Genomic DNA, 19461 nt, shown 5'->3' with positions numbered 1-19461 from the left:
TGCTGGGTGGACTAACTGCACTGACCACCGCGGTGATGACCCGAGCTCACGCAGAGGCCATCCGCGTGCCTCCTGTGGAAGCGTGCATACCCCGTGTCTCGCTCTTGGTCCTTTGTCTGTGATTTAAAAGGACCTGAGTGACTGTAGTGTTTTGAATTACCCACTGAACTGGATGGGTTGGAGTGCCTGCTGACCTGAATTTCTGAGGGGTCTACTCTAGGATGAGGACTTAAGAGAGTTTACACAGTACCTGGAACCCTGGTTTGGCCAATCTCTAGTGATCTGAATAAAGCATTCACAGCTCCAGTCCCCATCCCTTTCATGCCCTCGTCATTACAGGATTTATCCTCTGCCTGATTTTATATTTTAAACTTCCTGTTCACTGGCTTAACTTTTAGTTTCTACTGACCCTTAATTTCTGCTGTTTTATTTTCAAACTTATTTTAAAACTAGAGGCCTGGTGCATGAAATTCATGCATGGGGGCAGGGGGTCCCCTCAGCTCAGCCTGCACCCCCTCCAATCTGGGACCCCTTGGGGGATGTCCAACTGCCAGTTTTGGCCCTTCCCAGGGATCCAGCTGAAACTGGCAGTTGGACATCCGTTTCACAATCTGGGACTGCTGTCTCCTAACTGCTCAACTGCCTGCCTGCCTGATCACCCCTTCCTGCCCCCTCACCAACCTGGTTGCCCCCAACTGTCCCCCCACCGGCCTGGTTGCCCCATGCAGCCTGCTAGTCAGTCGTTTGGTCTTCCCTCGCTAACACCCCTTCTGGCCTGGTCACCCCACGCAGCCTTCTGGTCAGTTGTTTGGTCATCTTTCGCTAACCCCCCTGCTGGCCTTGTCGCCCCACGCAGCCTGCTGTTCAGGTGTTTCTGTGAGGGTGTCACGACCAATTTGCATATTACCCTTTTATTAGTATAGATGTTACCTTTTTTTAAAACTGGGAAACCAACGTGGTTGCTTCACCTGCTGGGAGAGGGACATGCAAGTTGACTTTGCAGGGAATTACAAAAAACACACCTTTCTAGTTTTTATTAATGGTGTATATTGGTGGAAGAGATTTTTTTTAAACTTTAAGCTTCTTTTATTCAGGTATGCTAAGAAAGGGGTGCCGTAACTTCCTGAAGTTTTACAAAATACCTTTTAGTTCAACTATGACCTGCTTAGAAGCCTGCAATTTAGAGTAACTCTGAGTCCTTTAGAAAACCTAAAGACTTAAATGCACCAAAGTAAGGCAATGGCTGTCCAATGACAAAATCCAAAAGTGGCATGGTTCTAGATTTGTTTAAAATGCAATTAATAAAACCTCTGCTGAGACAACGATCTTCTAGTACAACAAACAATTTGTATGTAACCTGTGGCACATGGCTTATTGTAGACGGTGCATTAAAGCCTTGAAAACAATTTATAAATCCCAATAAAAGAAACATAAATGTAAAACTGGCAGAGACAGAGAATTTTCACACTTGCCCTTTTTCCCTGACTGAAAGTTTACCTGTTTGAACTTGGCTTTGAATCTGTGTAAGTTTTTTCTGAAGTACACTAAAATCTTTTTGACATTCAAAGAATATGTATTTAAATAGAATATTGCTATTAATTTTTATTTGACAGAGTTTCCTTATGCAATCCCAAGTATATTGCATTGGTCTAATTTAGTTCAAAGTTATTTTCTTTTTAGGGAGAGAGAATAAATCTTTGTATTATCTCAGGGCCCTTGAGATATCAAAAAGCTGTCTTTCAGTTAAATTCTTGAAATATTACATTTGGAAAGGCTGCCAAATATACCTAATTTAAAGATCATTAAAACTTAAACCGGTTTTTAACATTAAAGATTTGGTTCGGACCACTGGATTAATTCTTTTCAATCTGGCTAATGAATTGTTATATTTTAATAATCCCACACTATACTTTGAATTGTTGAGAAGATGCTGGGAGGATACGCCTACTGCCCGCCACTTCCTGGCTACCTTGCTGTCTTGCCCCCACAGGGCAGAAGCCGCAAAGCTGTGGTCACCTTGTAGGTAACCTTAGTTCCCATTAGATAGGATATATATATATATATATATATGCATGCATATACATAGAAACAGTATGCACATTTCTTATGTGTTTTATATTGAACAATAAAATACTGAGAGAGAAACAGACTGAGACTGAGAGACAGAAAGAAGGGGGAGCTCCCTAAGAAGCCCTCTCTAGGAGTCCCACACTACCTGATTTAGGATATGTTCCCATTCCCATGGCAACCTTTACCATTACAACCCCTATTTTACTCTCAAACATGGTAGGCAGTAGAGCAAGATAATTAAGTGCATATTGTCTTGAGACATATCTTGCCTCTTACACTTATTTTTATTTTTGAGGAGAGGAGGATGAGGAAGATAGAGCAATAACTAGATAGAATAATAAATAATTGATTCATAATACATAAAATAAGTCAATAAGATCAGAAGCTCTGAAGCCAGCCTGCCTAGATGTATAGCTTGGCTTAGCTACTGATTGATCTCGTCTATATAGAATTTACATAACTTATATGTGCCTCATTTTTCTTGTAAAAGAACAATTAAAATATCTATCTCATAGTGTAACTGCACAACCAAGGGATCCAGGTTTCTTGTCACTACTTCAGCCAATTAAGCAGAGACAGGGTTGAATCACATATGAGCATTTATTCCAATAATGCCAGCAGTATGGGAGAGCATCAGGTCATGGACAAAAATCTGTTCTGGCCCCAAAAGTCAGCTGCTTATATTGGATAGAAGAACAAAGATTATGTGGGGAAGTAGAAATTATAGGCATGGGAAAGTAGGCATGGGATAATCATTACAGGTGACAAGTCATGCGGGCTGGATGGGGGCTGGGGGTTGCAGGAGGGTGAGGGACTCTGGGTACCCCCGGGAACCAGATTACAGGTAATAGGGGTTAGAGGTTATAAAGAGCAGGTGCCTCCTGGACTAGATTGTTTCACCCATGAGGTTGTAAATATTTTCATAATGATAGGCAGTTCCCAGAAGAAGGACGAACTGCATTCCGATGTTAGCTCCCATGTTCCAGGGCATACAACTCTCAGTGAGGTTAGAATGTGCTTTCTAATCAGAAAAGAACAATCATGGTTAACAGAGCATGATTAATCTTACCTAATAATAGACAAACATGTAAATTGACTGTACCTCTGCTATGCCCACAGCCAATCATAGTGAGTATGCAAATTAACCCAACAAAGATGGTGGGTTAATTTGCATATGCAGGCATGGAGTGGCCGGGAGGGGCAGGATGCCTGCTATGAGGGGGAGGGGAGACAGCGGAGGGAGCTACAGAAGTGGTGCTCCAGTCAGAAGCAAGGACTTGCCGGCTCCCGGGAAGCTGGGAGTGAAGCCAGGGGAAGGAAGGCCTATTCTTGCACAAATATCATGCAATGGGCCTCTAGTATTTCTTATAATTGATAAGGCAAACCCCTATTTTGTAAAAACTGCTGTTTGGAATTCTCTGCTGTTTTTCTTAGATGGCCTCTTATTCTAAAAAAATAACTTTGCTTTCTAGCCTGCTTTAGCCTGCTTGAATAATGAGGACCATAAACTTAGCTGTCTGACCTTGAAGGCTAGAGACTAGATATGCCCATAAATTTAGCTGTCTGACCTTGTAGGTCAAGACTAGGTATGCCCATAATTTTTAGAACTGTGTTTGTTTTCAAAGATAGCAGCGAGATAACCACTAATTGCACAGAGGGCTGGCTCCTTAATAAAAAGGGAAGTTCTGCTTGTAGCTTTGCTTAGAATTTGAATTCATTTTCTCTAAGCCCACCGTGGTGAATAAAGTGTAACTCCAAACTCTCCTGCATTTGTTTGATTATTCTGGTTCTCTGTAACATAATTATAATTAATTTCCAATATTCTATTTCTGTCCCTAACAATAGGTTTATTCATAGAATCCAAAAATATATATATTGTAGCATTTAGAACAGAGCTATTGTACTTGATTTTTTAAATAATAATATTCATGGATAGTCTATGTAAATGTCTCTATTATCATAGAAATAAAAAAAATACAGAGAAACTGCAGCTTATAGTGCTATAGACATATTTCTTTCCTTTTTACTTTCACATTTCAGGAGATTTAGGTAAGCTGCCACCTTTGAAATTGATATCTGTGGAAACTGTCATTCTAATAACTTTTTATTTATGATTATATTATATTTATCTTTTTAAATCCCTCTACATATTCACATATATAATTTATATTTATGTTATAATTTAATTGTGTGGAGAGATGATATGTGCATAGATTTTAGCCAAGAAAGGTTACATATCCTATCTAATAAAGAGGGAATATGCTAATTGTCCATCACACCCTCACAAAGATGGCAGCCCCAACAGCCAATAAGGAGGGAATATGCTAATTGACTGTCACTCCCTCAAATATAGTGGTGCTCACAGCCACAAGATGGTGGTGCCCAGTCCCCTCAGCCCTGCCGGGGCGGCAGGCATGTGGCACAGCAGGCCTGCCCCCAAGGTGGGTCTGGCTGCTCCATGCACCTGCCTCTGGAGTCCCCCAGTCCACTCAGCCCCCCAGCCACCCAGGGTGGGCCCAAGGTGCAGGCAAGCCTTGGATGGCAGCTGCCCAGCCACCCAGGGCCACCCAAGGCTCAGATAATCAGGGCCAGCCAAGGCTTGCACTGCCAGCAGTGGCAGCAGCAGAGGTGTGATGGGGCATCACCTTCCTCTGATTGCTGGGTTGCCTCCTATCCCTGAGGGCTCCCAGACTGTGATAGGGGGCAGGCCTGGCTGAGGGACCCCCTTCCAGTGCATGCATTTTCATGCACTGGGCCTCTAGTCTTACCTTATAATAGACAAATATGCAAATTGACCGCACCTTTGCTATGCCCAAGTCACGCCCATCAACCACGCCCACCAGGAAACCTTTGCAGGGACGTTGGGGTGTGGCGGAGCCCAAGGCCGGGAAAGCCGCCCGAGGCTTTCCCGGCCTTGGGCGCCAGCGGGGTGCCTGCGCCGATTGCAGGAGACCACTGGGGGTTGGCTCCTGCGATCGGTAGCAGGGACGCTGGGTGCAGCCGAGCCCAAGGCCACCGCCCAGGGCCAAGCCCGGACCCTGAAAGAAGGCAGAAGGCGGTGGCCACAGCCAAGGCCTGGGTCCCCGGTGCTGGCAGAAAACTGGTGCAGGCAGCCAGGTGAATAAAGGTCTATTGCACGAATCTTCGTGCAAACGGGCTACTAGTATATTAATAATAAGTTAAGAAAGTAAATGTGAGTATAGTCTACAATGTTTATTGATTTTATAAACAGGTAGTAATTACAGGGTGATGAAATGTTCCCTCCTGGTCATTGTGAAAGGAGATTTTAGGAGTAAAATAGGAGTTTTTAGGGGTAAAATAAGCAGGTTTAGAAAATTTTAGGAATTAAGAAGTCCATGGAAAAAGCACAGGGCTACAGAGCTGCAGAAGGTACATTTCCATAGAATAAGGAAGCTGGTCACTGCAGAAGGTATACATTTACAAAATAAATGGAAGGAAGCCCCTTATTCAAAGAGGGAGGAAGAAAGCCCAAAGGGAATAAGAAAACAATAAGGGAGAAGAAGGAGGGAACCTCATGTACTTCACGTGAGGTTTGAGCTCAGGAGTTGCTATAGTCATGAAATCTAAGGGAATAGTGACCAATCAGAGGGGATATCAAGACACAAAGATCTGCAGCCTTTATAAGCACTAGAAAAAATGGACTCAGTAAGACTCTTTCCCCCTCCCCACGTGAGAGTCTGTGCTTGTTTCTCAATAAATTTCCACCTTTTACTATACCATCTTCCATCCGTGGTTTCGTTCTTCAACTCCACCGAACAAGAGCCTGGGAACCACTCTGCCCAGAGGAACACCATGTGTTTCAGTCCAACTTTCGGTATCAATTGCTAGGTAACCATCATTAAACTGCTTATGAGTGTTCCTGTGATCTGAGCAAATAATATATGGAGAAAACAATAGAGCAAATAATATGGAGAAAAAGTTTTTTTGTCACCATAAGATGACATGTTACTTATCAAAGTTCTGATTCCTATGAAAACAAGATGAAGAGTCATTTCAAAAATAGCTTTTCTATTTCTACAAGTCTAGCCCATCAACTTGAATTTCCTTGATATATAAGTGTATTATTACCCATTTATATATATTAACATTTTATATATAAAAAAATGAGGCACAAAAACAAACCAGGAGAAGGGGTATCAATAACTAAAGACTTCTTATTCATTTTGGCCATCATTGATGCAACATTATTCAATAAGAGGTAACCTGAAGTATTAAATAATCATTGTATAAACAGGGCAGAATCTGTGCAGCAGCGGTCTTTGATATGCCAGCACTAAAAATACATGGAGATTGGCACATAAAAATGCTCCCTTACTGGCAGCATTTTAATTAAAGAAAATACAAGGAAGAAATCTCATTTTCATAGGCATCAGTCATCTGTAAAACCCCTAGGTTTTGATGATGCAAATTCATTCTAAAATACACAAGCCTTTTAAATAAATAAAGTGTAAGAATTTTTCTAGTAGTTATAGACTAATTCCCTAATGGTTCAGGGATGAGTAATTTTAATTCTTCAAATGTATTTTTCTAAAATACTAATTTTTCATTTATTTCAATCTAATTTCAGAATTATTAGTGCACAACATTATTCTGTGAATCTCTCCTTCAGTTGATCAGGAAAAATATGAAATTGTAATAAAGAAAGGCCTGGCAATTGCAAAGAATTGGAGTAGTGAAAATTGGGAGGAATTAGAGAAAAGCAAATAAGAAAATACATCTCTTAGGCAATTTAGCCTTTTATTGAACACAAATGGGTATCTTTAATTTAGTTCAAATGATCTCAATTCATTAAGAAAATTTATGAATGCCTTCAGAGAAGTTTAAAAGTAGTTCCCTTTACTACCAAATGAAATAAAAATAAATATACAACCACTATTCCCTAAATTAAGAAAATTTGTCCTAAGGCTAAAGATGTTAGATGAGAAGTTTCAATGCCTTGTAGCCCTCAGCATCGTCCAGGTCAGTTAATAAACAACAGAAATATGCATATTTTGGTACCTTCGTGCCTTGCTTGACTCCAGCAGTATTCTTTACCTGGTACCCTTTTCCCTCCTTTTATTTGCATCAATCTTGGCAAAATTCTACTCACCTTTGTGATGTTGTAATTTATAATAGGAAGTGTATATTTGAGCTTTTCCCCCTTTCTAACACAGCAGTCCTGAAACCCTTGGCATTTCTTAAGTGATGAGAGCAAAAAGGGTGTCTCTTGTCATGTTAATGAGGTGACTTTTGGAGCAACAAAGGGTGGTCTGGTTGCCCAGAGAGCCAAGTAATTAGAGGATTGGAATTTTCAGCCCCACCCCTCACCAGCACAGCCCACACTCCCCCATGCCAATCTCAGCTTCACCCTGCCAGTCCCCTACTCCATTCCCACAATTCTCCCCGGAGGAGAGAGGGGTTGGAGATTGTGGAGATGGAATCGATCACTAAAGGGCAATTATTTCATCAATCATGACACTATGGAAGGAAGCATGCATCAAACCCAAAGGACAAGGTTCAGTATGCTTGGTGTGCATAAGGAGTTGCTGGGAGATCGGTGTACTTACAGCAGGCATGCACGCTCTGTGCCCCTTTTCCCTTACCTTTCCCATACTTCCCATGCAAGTCTTCCATTTGTCTGTTCCTCAGTTATAGCCTAGTACTGTATGACAAATTGGTAATCTAGTAAGTAAAATAATACTTTAGCAAATTAAACCAAGGAGAAGTTTGTTAGGACCTCCAATCTACAGCCAATGGTCATAAAAACAGGTGACAACCTGAACTTGCCATTGGAGTGTGAAGTGAGGAGTGGGGCAGGCTTGTAGGACTGCATCAATAACTTATGGGATCTGGAGCTATTTCCAGGTAAATAATAGCAGAATTGAGTTGTTGTGAGACACCCAGGTAGCATTGCATAATTGCTTGGTGATGTGGAAAAAATTTCTCCCTTTCCCATTAGAACTGGTGTCAGAATCATTACTTGGTGTCAGAATCAGAACTGGTGATCAGAAATGGAGTAGGGTGGGGAAATTTACCCTAAATTGCGTTTACTATACTGCAGCAGGCCCCTTAACGGTTGAATTCATAATTTTTTGAGACCACCTAAACCTAGCACCTGGCACAGTGTCTGAAATATTTTGAATACTTGGTGTGTTTAGTGAATGAATGTGTAATTTGTAGGTTAGAGTAAGTCTATTGCACAGAAATTAAGAAAGTATCTGTTGAACCTTCATGTAATAATTCACATGTATTTGAGGAGTGTATTTATCATCATGTTTTCTGGCACATGATGGTTTTTAATAAATTATGTGTCCATATCTCACTTTTTAAGTTTATGTGCTGAGTTTTGCAAGGTTTCTTAAGAGACATCAGCTGACTGTCTTATGAAAGCTTCTTCACAGATAACTGCTTTTCTCTTCCTGATTTTAAGATTGTCATTGTTAAAACCTTTGGCATTTTAATTATGTTATGTCTTGATGTAGCCTCATCTTGTTTGAGACTTTGCACTTCCTGGACTGGTATGTCTATTTCCTTTACCAGGTTAAGGAACTTTTCCATCATTATTTTTTCACATAGACTTTCAATTATTTTCTCTCCCTCTTCTCTTTCTGGTCACTCATGATGTGAATGTTGGTACATTTGAAGTTGTCCATAAGCTTTTTATAATACCTTCATTTTTCTTTCTTTTTGCCATTCTGAGTGGGTGTGTTCTGCTACCTTATCTTCCAAATCTCTGAATTAATTATCTGCTTCATCTACTCCACTCTTGATTCCTTATAATGTATTCTTCATTTCCCTTAGCGTATTCAGAAAACTTCTTTTTCTGAAGTTTTGTTGTGGTCTTTCATTTGGAACATGTTTCTTTTGTCGTCTCACATTAGCTGCCTCCTTGTGTTTGTTTCTATGTATTAGGTAGACCTGCTACATCTCCTGGTCTTGGTAACAGTGGCCTTATGTACTATGTGTTCTGTAGAATCCAGTGACACAGTCTCCCCAATCACCCAAGCTTGGCACTCCAGCTATGACACTAATGTGTGCTACATACTCATTTCTGCTGTAATTGAGCTTTGATTGCTGATGGCACATCAAAAGGAGGGATTTACCACCAGGTCCATCAGTTTCAAGGACTGGCTTTGGCCACCATGGAGCATCAGCTATGCAGGGGCCAAACCCATGGAGCAGGATTTACTTCATGAGGCTCTGGTGTTCCATAGGTATGCCCCTTGAGGTGGCTGGGTGGTGCTATGATGTGGTCTAAAGCTGTCCACTGGGTACACTGGCTCCAAACCAAGGCTAGCTGTCTCTTGGATTGGGCCAGGGGCCACTTAGTGAGAGGTATGTATCATGTTGATGCCAGATGCTGCCTGTTTGAGAGATTTTAGGAAAGTCCAAAACATGAGACGAGAAAGGCATTTACCTGGAAAAGCCACTGGAAATGGCTTGGGTGGGCACATAAGTTGGGTGAGGCAGTCTCAGGGAATCATCATATTGGGACTAACAGTGTTAGTCAGATTGATGGAGACTCAGATATAGCACCTGCTGCTGGGTTTTGGGGGGAAGGCCCAGAAAATGAACAATGGCCTCTGTTAGCACTTCTGTCTGTAGTATAGTTTACACCCAGCTCAGTTCCTTCCTGTATGTCCCTGGTGCCCCATCACTAGAGCTCGGAGTGAGTGAATCTAAGTAAGTTCATGCACCAGCCCTTTGAAAGGAATACCCGAGATGCCAGCAGCCTTCCATCTCATTCAACCACAATCCCAGCTGATTTTTATAGCCAGAAGTTATGGGGACTTCTCTTCCTGGCATTGGAACCCTGAGCTGGGGGAGCTGGTGTGGGGCTGGGACCCCTTGCTCTTCAGGGGGGACCTCTAGAGTTGAGATATCCCTCCTGGTTTTTATTCACCACATGTGTTTGAAGGACCAGCCAGTCCTGTGTCTCCACCACTCCTACCCGTCTCAATGTAGCTTCTTCTTTATATCCTTACTTGTAAGACTTCTGTTCAACTAGATTTCAGGCAGTTCTGAAGGATGGTTGTTCTGCAGTTTAATTGTAATTTTAATATGATTGTGGAAGGAGGCAAGTGCCACATTTATCTACACTGGCATCTTGACTAGAACTCTAGTGTGTGTGTGTGTTTAAAATAAATGTATACTTATATGCAACTGTATATATATATATATATATATATATATATATATATCACATAGTAATAAAATAACAAAACATACCTAAATTGCAAGATATATATTAAATAAAATTGGAAATAAATGAGACACAAAGCAAAATAAATATGTGATAGAAATCAATAAGAATAACACCCAAAATTGGTGGGGAAATATAAAAGTTAAAAACAAAAAATAAAGTTAAAAGATTAAAATAAAGAAGATATGAAATACATGTTTAATAGATAAAGTAATATTAAGTAAAACAGAAATAAATTATGCACAGTATAATAAATGTAGACAATAATATTGTATTGCAATCATGTGATGTGATACATATTGCTACAATACCAATCATATTATAATATATAACTGTATCATAGTAATAAGCTGTATACTTTAACTTACACAATGTTACATGTCAAATTTATTTTATATATATATATTTTTTTAATATATATTTTATTGATTTTTTACAGAGAGGAAGGGAGAGGGATAGAGAGTTAGAAACATCGATGAGAGAGAAACATCAACCAGCTGCCTCTTGCACATCCCCCTACCGGGAATGTGCCCGCAACCAATGTACATGCCCTTGACCGGAATCGAACCTGGGACCTTTCAGTCCGCAGACCGACGCTCTATCCACTGAGCCAAACCGGTTTCAGCTATTTTTTTTCAAATATTCACTGAATGTCCCAGTACACCTTCTAGTTTACACTCCTGGGTGAGGTGTCCTTGGTTATAAGAAGTGAGGCTTTTATGCACCTGATATGGGGAAACTGGACCTGTGCTATTATAAGTACTACCAGTTAAATTGTAGATGTGATTTGAATTCACTGATGATTAAGGTAAATAAAAAAATATGATATAAATTAGGACACCAATTTAACTTATTTAGACAGATTAAAAAAAGTAAATTTACTTAAAGGTAGGGATTTTTCTTGTCTGACCACCACCCAGGCCTCATGCCAGGGTTAAAGTTGAGAGGCCTAGAGGTGATGGGCTAAAATTTTTAGAAATAACTGAATATTGAAAAGAATGAAAAAAGATAGATATATAATCAATATTATAACTTAAGAGGTCAAGCATTGCTGTGGTAGACGGTAGCAGTGCAACTATAAAGCTGTAAATTTAGGAGGAGGAAAGTACTAGAAATTCAGTGGTAGTATTTATTGTAGTTCATTGAATAATTTGAAGAGATTATTCATAATTAAAAACTCTTTTCATTATTAGCTAATAGCCAAATGCCAGGCTCTTTGTCCAGTTATGTAAGTTTTTACAACTTCCCCAACCTTTTTCTACAGTAAATATAAATCAAATCCCATGAGGACATCTTGGTCTTACTTGAGGAAATGGTAGAAGCAGAGGAATTGATTTCCATTAAGTCTTTTCTTAAAACCCATCAGGCAGTCATAAAAAAATGGATACCTCTTGGAACATGACTGTGTTCTATTGTCATTTAAATAAGTTAGAATACTTCACATAGTAATGGGTTTGGAAGATGTGACTGGGATGTTTCAGAGCTTCCAAAAAAAAATTGGTGAAGCTCTATGTGTTATATTTCTTCTCTTGTATCCTTTCAAAATGCTAAGTATATTTACTGTGAGACTAAAGTACATTATTTTTTAAATTTGATATTTAATCTGTGTGAAACTAGTGTTTTGGCTCCTGGACCCAGTTCCAATGTGTGTGTGTGTGTGTGTGTGTGTGTGTGTGTGTGTGTGTAGACTTCCCATCACCAACAAGCAATTCTCAGACACCAGCAGGGTGTCCAAGAATCCAACTCAATTCAATTCAATTCAGACACAATGTACCAGTATACCAGAAGATGGCATCAGATTCCACAGATAAAGGGCTCAGTCTCACAAGATCCCCCCTACAACTCAGATGCCAATCACAAGCCCGCATTGTTATCTATGCTTCTGATTGACAGGGTACATATTGGAGGTTCCAGTGATCCCTCCTGGATGTCAAACCCAAATCTAGGTTGTTACCTATGCATCTGACCTACTGGCTGTAAATCAGAGGTTCCCATGACTCCTTCCTTGGGTTTGATTAATTTGTTACAATGGCTCACAGAACTCAGGAAACTAGCTTACTCACTAGATCACCAATTTATTACAAAGAATACTAAGGGACATACATCACAGCCAGATGAAGAGATACACAGAATAAGGTGCCAAACAAAGGAGCTTTTGTTTTGGAGCTTAGATCCCTGCAGGACATCATGTGAAGCCTTCTGGTTTCCCAACCCAAAAGGTCCCTGAGTCCCTTCCTTTGGGGTTTTTATTTAGGTTTAATTACATAGGCATGGTTGATTAAGTCATTGACCATTAGTGACTGATTCAACCTCTAGCCTGTCTCTCCTTGAAAATCAAGATGTTATCAGATCAATGTCCATGTATCTTATACTTCAAAAGGCCAAAAATCAAAACCTCAGGGTTTGGAGTAAAGAAGGGATTATTGATCAAGAAGGCACCAACAGAGAAGATGAAAGACCTAATGGTGCCTCAAATCAATCTTAAGAAAGTACAAAATTTAGGCTTCTTTTATGTCAAGGGAAAGGGACATGGGAGGGGCAAGAGATATTTGATGACAGCAGACACCTGGGCACCAATAGGAGTCCCAGGAAGATTGTGAAACTTCTTTGTTCTTAGTCTGTTGACTCTAGTTCATGTGAGTCTGGTCACATGACTCATGCAAATCTTTGATGATCAATAACTATCTTTGTGCATAAGTTGATTATGTTCTCAGGAGAGGCACCAGAAGATGGCATCAGATTCCACAGATAAAGGGCTCAGTCTCACAAGATCCCCCCTACAGCTCAGATGCCAATCACAAGCCCGCATTGTTATCTATGCTTCTGATTGACAGGCTACATATTGGAGGTTCCAGTGGCCCCTCCAGGATGTCAAACCCAAATCCAGATTGTTACCTATGCAACTGTCCTACTGGCTGTAAATGGGACTGTTTTTGTTTTGTTTTTTAAACTCAAGCTGCAAGTAGAATTCCTCTAATGATTAGCAAGTCCATATGCAAGAAGCTATTAACCTGAAGGCCATGGGAACAAAGCAGGCTTAACCAAAATGGATCCAGAAGGCTGAGCATTTCACTTTGCTACAAAGAGGTAGGACTAAAAGTTCCATCCCTCTACTGATGTTGGTTCCTTGGCAACCAGCCTTCATTCTTAGGTGATTTCTAAAAGTCACTTTTATTTACACAAACCCAATAGTGTTAGAAAAGATTTGTTATGAAAAACTGGGTCCCATTTCACCTTATGACCCTAATGCATTTTAAGTATCTGAGGACAGGAGAAAAAATATTTTAACAAATATGCTTCCATTTCTCTTATTGCTCAGGAAATTCCAAGGGTTTTAGAAGCTGTGAGCCAGGAACTGTAAATGAAGACCAAATATGTATAAGAAATATATTTTGGTCATTTGAATGACCATATATATGTATATAATTTTTATAAATCAAACATTGCACTAGTATCAGTGGCCATGAAAATAGAATAAGCCCACAATTAACAAATAATTAGAAAAATTATATTTCCCAAATCTAGACATTGAAATGATTTAATAATATGGTAAAACCCTATACTTTATGAACTAGACAATGGCTGTTACTAAAACAGAAAAAATTCATGTACTGAACAAATTTATTCATTTTTTTAAATGTATACTTATCTCCAAATAAAACAAATAAATACAGACAGCCTAAGTAATTCCAAGCTATTTGTAGAAGGATTATTGTATTTCTGTATTTGAGAGTATGACACTGGATTAAACTTGATGCAGGTAAGGGAGTTAAGCATGTGCTTACCTGGAGGAAGTGTTTCCGACAGATAGCATTTTGCATGTTTGCACAATAGTGAGGATGCCACTGTGGCTAAATCAGATGGATGAGAGGATAATTAGAAGGATGGAAAGCAGGGCGAGACCTTGTCAGAATAGGGGTCATTGGAAATTTTAAAACAAAGAGGTGATACGATCCAGTTTACATTAAAATACAACTGATCAAAGAATGGATTGACATTAGCTATTAGAGGCCAAGGGGAAGAACAGGAACCAGTCTGGAAGCTACTTAAAAGCTCAGGTGAGATGATGATGCTTTCAGTAAGGTTCGAAGTAATACAGAATGTGAGAAATGGTCACATGCTTTCTATATTTGAAAAGTGTATGTATTAAGACAAGCACAAAGATAAAATGAAGACTATGGGAAAATGAGATGAATCTGTAATGCTCCCAATTATCGTGAGCAATTGCAAGGAGTGATCATTAACTGAAAGTGAGAAAAAAGTGATGGAAGAGATTTTGGAGCTGATTTTGAGCTCACACATTCCAATTTGGATATACTAAATTTTGAGATTTTTGTTAGCAGCCTAGTGGGAAAATTTAGTTGGCTGCTGAGTTCAGAGGTGAGATTCAGGGAGAAGAGACACATTTGGAAGTTTTCCGCACATAAATGGCATTTAAAAACATGGCAGTGGATGAGATTCCTGTTAGAGTGAATGTGGAAAGAGACAAAGAGATACAAGTAGGTGTGCTAGGATGAACACATTTTACAGCATGGAAAACAGAAGATAATGGCAAAGGAAGATAGAGAGAGTGGTGGTACAAGGGAGAATGAGGTAAGAGATAGGAGGTAGGAATTCTGCTAAAGAATGTGGCATCTTTTGGAACCAAGTGAAAAAGTATATTAAAAACAAGAGAGTGGTAGCTGTGATAATTTCTGCTAACATAAGGTGAAATGAAGATCTCAAAATGTGGAAAATTTCCTGGAACATCTGGGTGGGCCCAAAGTAATCATAGGAGTCTTTAAAAGTGGAAGCAATAAGTAGACAAAAAGACTGGGTGAGGTGATGTGAGGACTCTACCATGTGTAGCTGGCTTTGAAGATGGATAAAGGAACCCATGAGCAAAAGGATATGGGTTGCTTTTAGAAGATGGAAAAATCAAAGAAATGTGTTCTTCCCTAGAGCCTCTGGGAAAGAATGCAGCCCTGCCATTACCTTGATTTTAGTTCATTGAAAACTAGGTGGGTTTCTAACCTACACAACTGTAAGATAATAAATTTGTGTTGTTTTTTAAGGCACTGTTTTTTGTGGCGATTTGTTACAGCAGCCATAGAGAACTAAAATGACACACTAGTCAATAACGGCCAGCTGAGTTGTTTGGAACGTGGTAGTTAGCTGTGATTTTAAAAGGTTTAAAACTTTTGTTATTGTTGGACTTTTCCTTATTCATTAGTAGATTTCCAAATTATGTGAGGCTCTAGTTGAAAGGAGAAAGCTTTGTAATGTGTGTCCCTAGTCATTTTCTAAAAAGGAGGATTCTTTGTCTTTTTTATGTTTATATTATTTCTTTGGTGGGGGGCTAGTCTGGAATGATGTAATTTGAGTTTTCTTGTTAGTTTATTTTACTGCAATTACCCCGCACACATACCCCCCAATAAACATGTAGATCTATGAAAATTACATTGAGTATATACAGGTGTGGGCAAACATAGGCTTACTATGCCATTGTGAAATTCTTTTGCATTAATAAAACTATTATAATAATCATAATGTGCATGTCTCATTTCACACAAACAATTGTAAACCAACTTTTGCCCACCCTGTATTTAGTTAATTCAAATGTCAGCTTCATTACCATGTCTGCTTCTCCCCTTCTCAGAGATTACATGTGAGTACTAGGGAAGTCTGATGGTCATCATGGTATTTGAATGGAGAGAAGCTTTCTAGGTACTGCCTTTGCAGCAGGGATCTTGGTTTGGTCCTAAGCTCAATTTTTAAGCTCTGATTGGTTCTGTTTATATAACATTCTAGTGTCTGCTTTTGTAGTCCAGAGTTAGTTAATGTTCTTGGCCAGGTCTTAGTGGTTTTTCTTTGATTTCCCTAGGAACTGTAGATTTCCTTCCCATCCCTACATCCAATATCTGTCATTTATTCACATTTAATCCCTTTGCATGGGTTGGTTTCAAGTTTTGTGTCTCTAGAACCTGTGGAATTTTAAATACTTTTTTTTTTTAGAGAAAAAGAACAAAATAATTTGGAATATAAAAATACAGCATTTGAAGCAGCTCATACAATGAGAGACCCTCAACTTTCAGCTTTATTAGCTTCATGGTAAATGGACCCCCTCCAGAGTCAGTCACATCACCCAGCACATACAAAGTTCAAAGGCTTTTTATCCTAATGCAGCTTTTATGTCAAACTAACTAGCAAGCTAGTCAGTCAGACCCTCAACTACCATCTGCCTCCTCCATTGGGACATGGAAGAAATTCTGACTCTCTCCCATATCACATCCAGGTTGTAGGTTCCCAGGAGAAATGTCTTAGGCTATTCTATTTATGTCATGGCTTAACTATTGCCACTAATTTGGGTGTGCTTTTCAAACCAGTATTCTAAAAGAGAGAAGGGGAAAAGTCCTTCTAATAACTTCCTCCAGGACCTATCTGATAACCACCATTGCAGGGATTAGGGTCCAGGAGAGTGAGGTAAAAAATCACATTTAAAAACTTGCCACTCCTCTCCTGACAAACATTAACTTAGCATGGACTGGGTAGCATATGCATTTTTTCTATGTCTGAAGCTTTTTTAAATTTGTATTGTTTCCTTTTCCTTATCAAGGTAGTAATAATTCTGTTTGCATCTTTGTTGTAATAAAGGTGGAGGAAGTAATAAAAAGGGATTTGGTTTTCACCTTAATATTGGACAATCCAATAAGAAATATTGCAAAAATATCTCTCTTACTCTACATTTGGAGGTTAGATTGCAAGGGGAAGAAGTAAAGTTATGGGGGCTCAGAATTGATTGAGAATATTCTATTTCTTCTTAATATGTGATAAACTTGCATATGTAGATAAGGTGGACATGATGTCAGTGGAGAAATCGCTGTCAAAAATACAGGAATGAAAAAAAAAAAAAAAACAATAAAGAAATAAACCCAGGGAAAATTGATCCAAGGAAACAGATAACAAATCAGTCTGTGAGCAACAGAATTTCATCTTGTCCTCTAGCTACCGTAATGAGATGAGCATGGGAGATGGTGATGGGGAGGAGGATAGGGAAGCAGAAATAAAGAGATTTCAAGATCCTTGGACTATGTTTTCTCTATCTTTCCTGGGGATTAGATGCTATCTTCTGATGGAGTATATTTTTCATTAGAAAAAATGCCCTTTCACTGTGTTCAATTTTATTATAAAAATTTAAAAGTTACATTTTTCAGGTTTTAGCCTTTTCTTGGAAGTTACAATAAAAGGAATGGAAGGCAAGGGAGAATTACCTTGCATGCTGTGCTTGCTCAAGCGATGTTAATAGCATGTAGGCGGGATAAGGAAGTAACTAAGTCCGGACTTGGCCAATAGATAATATGAGTTTTCAAAAGAAGTCTAAATGTGATCAAAGATGAGTTTGTGTGGAAGTAACAAAATGGTTCACAGAAAAATTGGTAGTTATGGTATTAGCTTATCAGTATATTTTATTCTGGTTATCATAACATTTAGATTGTAGTATGGAAGTATATTGCCCAGGGCCAGTGCATTTAAAGTGAAAGTTATAATTGAGTTAGTAAATGTATGGTTGTATTTTGAATAGTTGATCTTTGTGAATATAAATATCATATGTATTGATGTCAAAATGTATGTTATACTAGTTTTCTGCTGCTAAGTGACAAATTAGCACAAATTAACCTAGTGCCTGAAAAAAGCCTTTGGCCTTGGCCGATGTGATTCAGTGGTTAGAGTGTCAGCATGCATACCCAAGGGTCCTGGGTTCCATTCCTGGTCAAGGGTACAATAGTACCCTTCCAGCTCACTTTTAATTATTTAAAGGGTCAAAAATTAAAATAAAACAATATTTACTATTAAATGTCAATCTTCAGTCAATTAAAACTACCACCACTGCTAGGGCAAAAAAAGTAATCACAGTCATATTTAGTGAATTTTATGTACTAACTAGAGGCACAGTGCACAAATTTGTGCCTAGGCAGGGTCTGGCTGGCCGGCCCTGATGAGGGCTGATCAGGACTGGGCTAAGGGTGAAGGGAGGCAGGAGGTTGGCCAGTTGGCCCTGCCCCTGATTGGAGTGGAAGGGCTGATCAGAGGCCAGGCTGGCCGGGGAGAGGGGCTGAGAGTGGTTGGCCAGCCGGCCTCATCCCCGATTGGGGTTGGAGGGGGCCAATCGAGGGCCAGGATGGTCTGGGGGAGGGGCCACAGGAGGTTAGGTGGTCTGTCACAGTGTGTGTCATAGTGACCGGTTGTTCCAGTCATTCCGGTCATTCTGGTAATCCCGTTGTTCCGGTCACTTGGCTTTTATATATATGGATTAAAAAGGCAATAATTATTTTGAATATATGAATGTTCAATTTTGGTGTACAAGTTTTTGCTACATTGTCTTTTTTTATCCATTGTTTTAATTTGAAATATAACCAGGAAATAAAGCTACTATTTATAAGAATGCTTAAATAGCAGAGGAGGCTCTTTTATATTACTTCTTTTGCCTATAAAAACATTTTAGTGACTAATAGGAAAGGCTATAAATATTGAATAAATGTTCATGGTCAATAAAATAATCCATACACCTAAGAGATACAAGGAGAATGGAATTTATTCATACTCTAAAATGTTATTTAACTTTTACATATTTTAATCTTCTTCCTGTCAATCTGATGTCAATAAAACTGATGTCAAGGAAAAAAATAAGTGTTGAAAATTCTTTTCATATATGACTTTATGAGAGAAGACAAAGGCAAGGACATGTAAGGCAAAGGTGAGATTACATAGTATAACATTTTCTTCTCTGCATTCAAACATAATTTATCCCATATGTGAGTTTTAAAAATATAAAAAGTATCAAATTAGTAAAAGTTTAGGTATCTAATGGATAGCAGAGTAAGTTATCAAGTAGGTCTATGTTTTATTAAAAAATAAATTAAATAGTCATAACAGGAAAAACAGGCTTGCTCAAAAAACAAATAAACACCATGCAAAAACATGGAGAGAGGAAAAAATACTGATGGGTTAGAGTAACACCAAATTTGTTTTAATCAAATTAAATGTTTAATTCTTAGTTTTAATTATGAAAGCAAAATATAGTTTTCTGCATTTTGAGTTTTCTACTGACTAGTACTATGGTTATGCACACAGATAATAGCTGCACACACATATAAAAAGATAATTTAGGGAACCAACCACTTTATAAATTGTAATGATATAATTCTTTA

Source organism: Eptesicus fuscus, chromosome 2 (assembly GCF_027574615.1).
Source record: "Eptesicus fuscus isolate TK198812 chromosome 2, DD_ASM_mEF_20220401, whole genome shotgun sequence".
Classification (NCBI taxonomy): Eukaryota; Metazoa; Chordata; class Mammalia; order Chiroptera; family Vespertilionidae; genus Eptesicus; species Eptesicus fuscus.
This window is presented reverse-complemented; position numbering follows the sequence as displayed.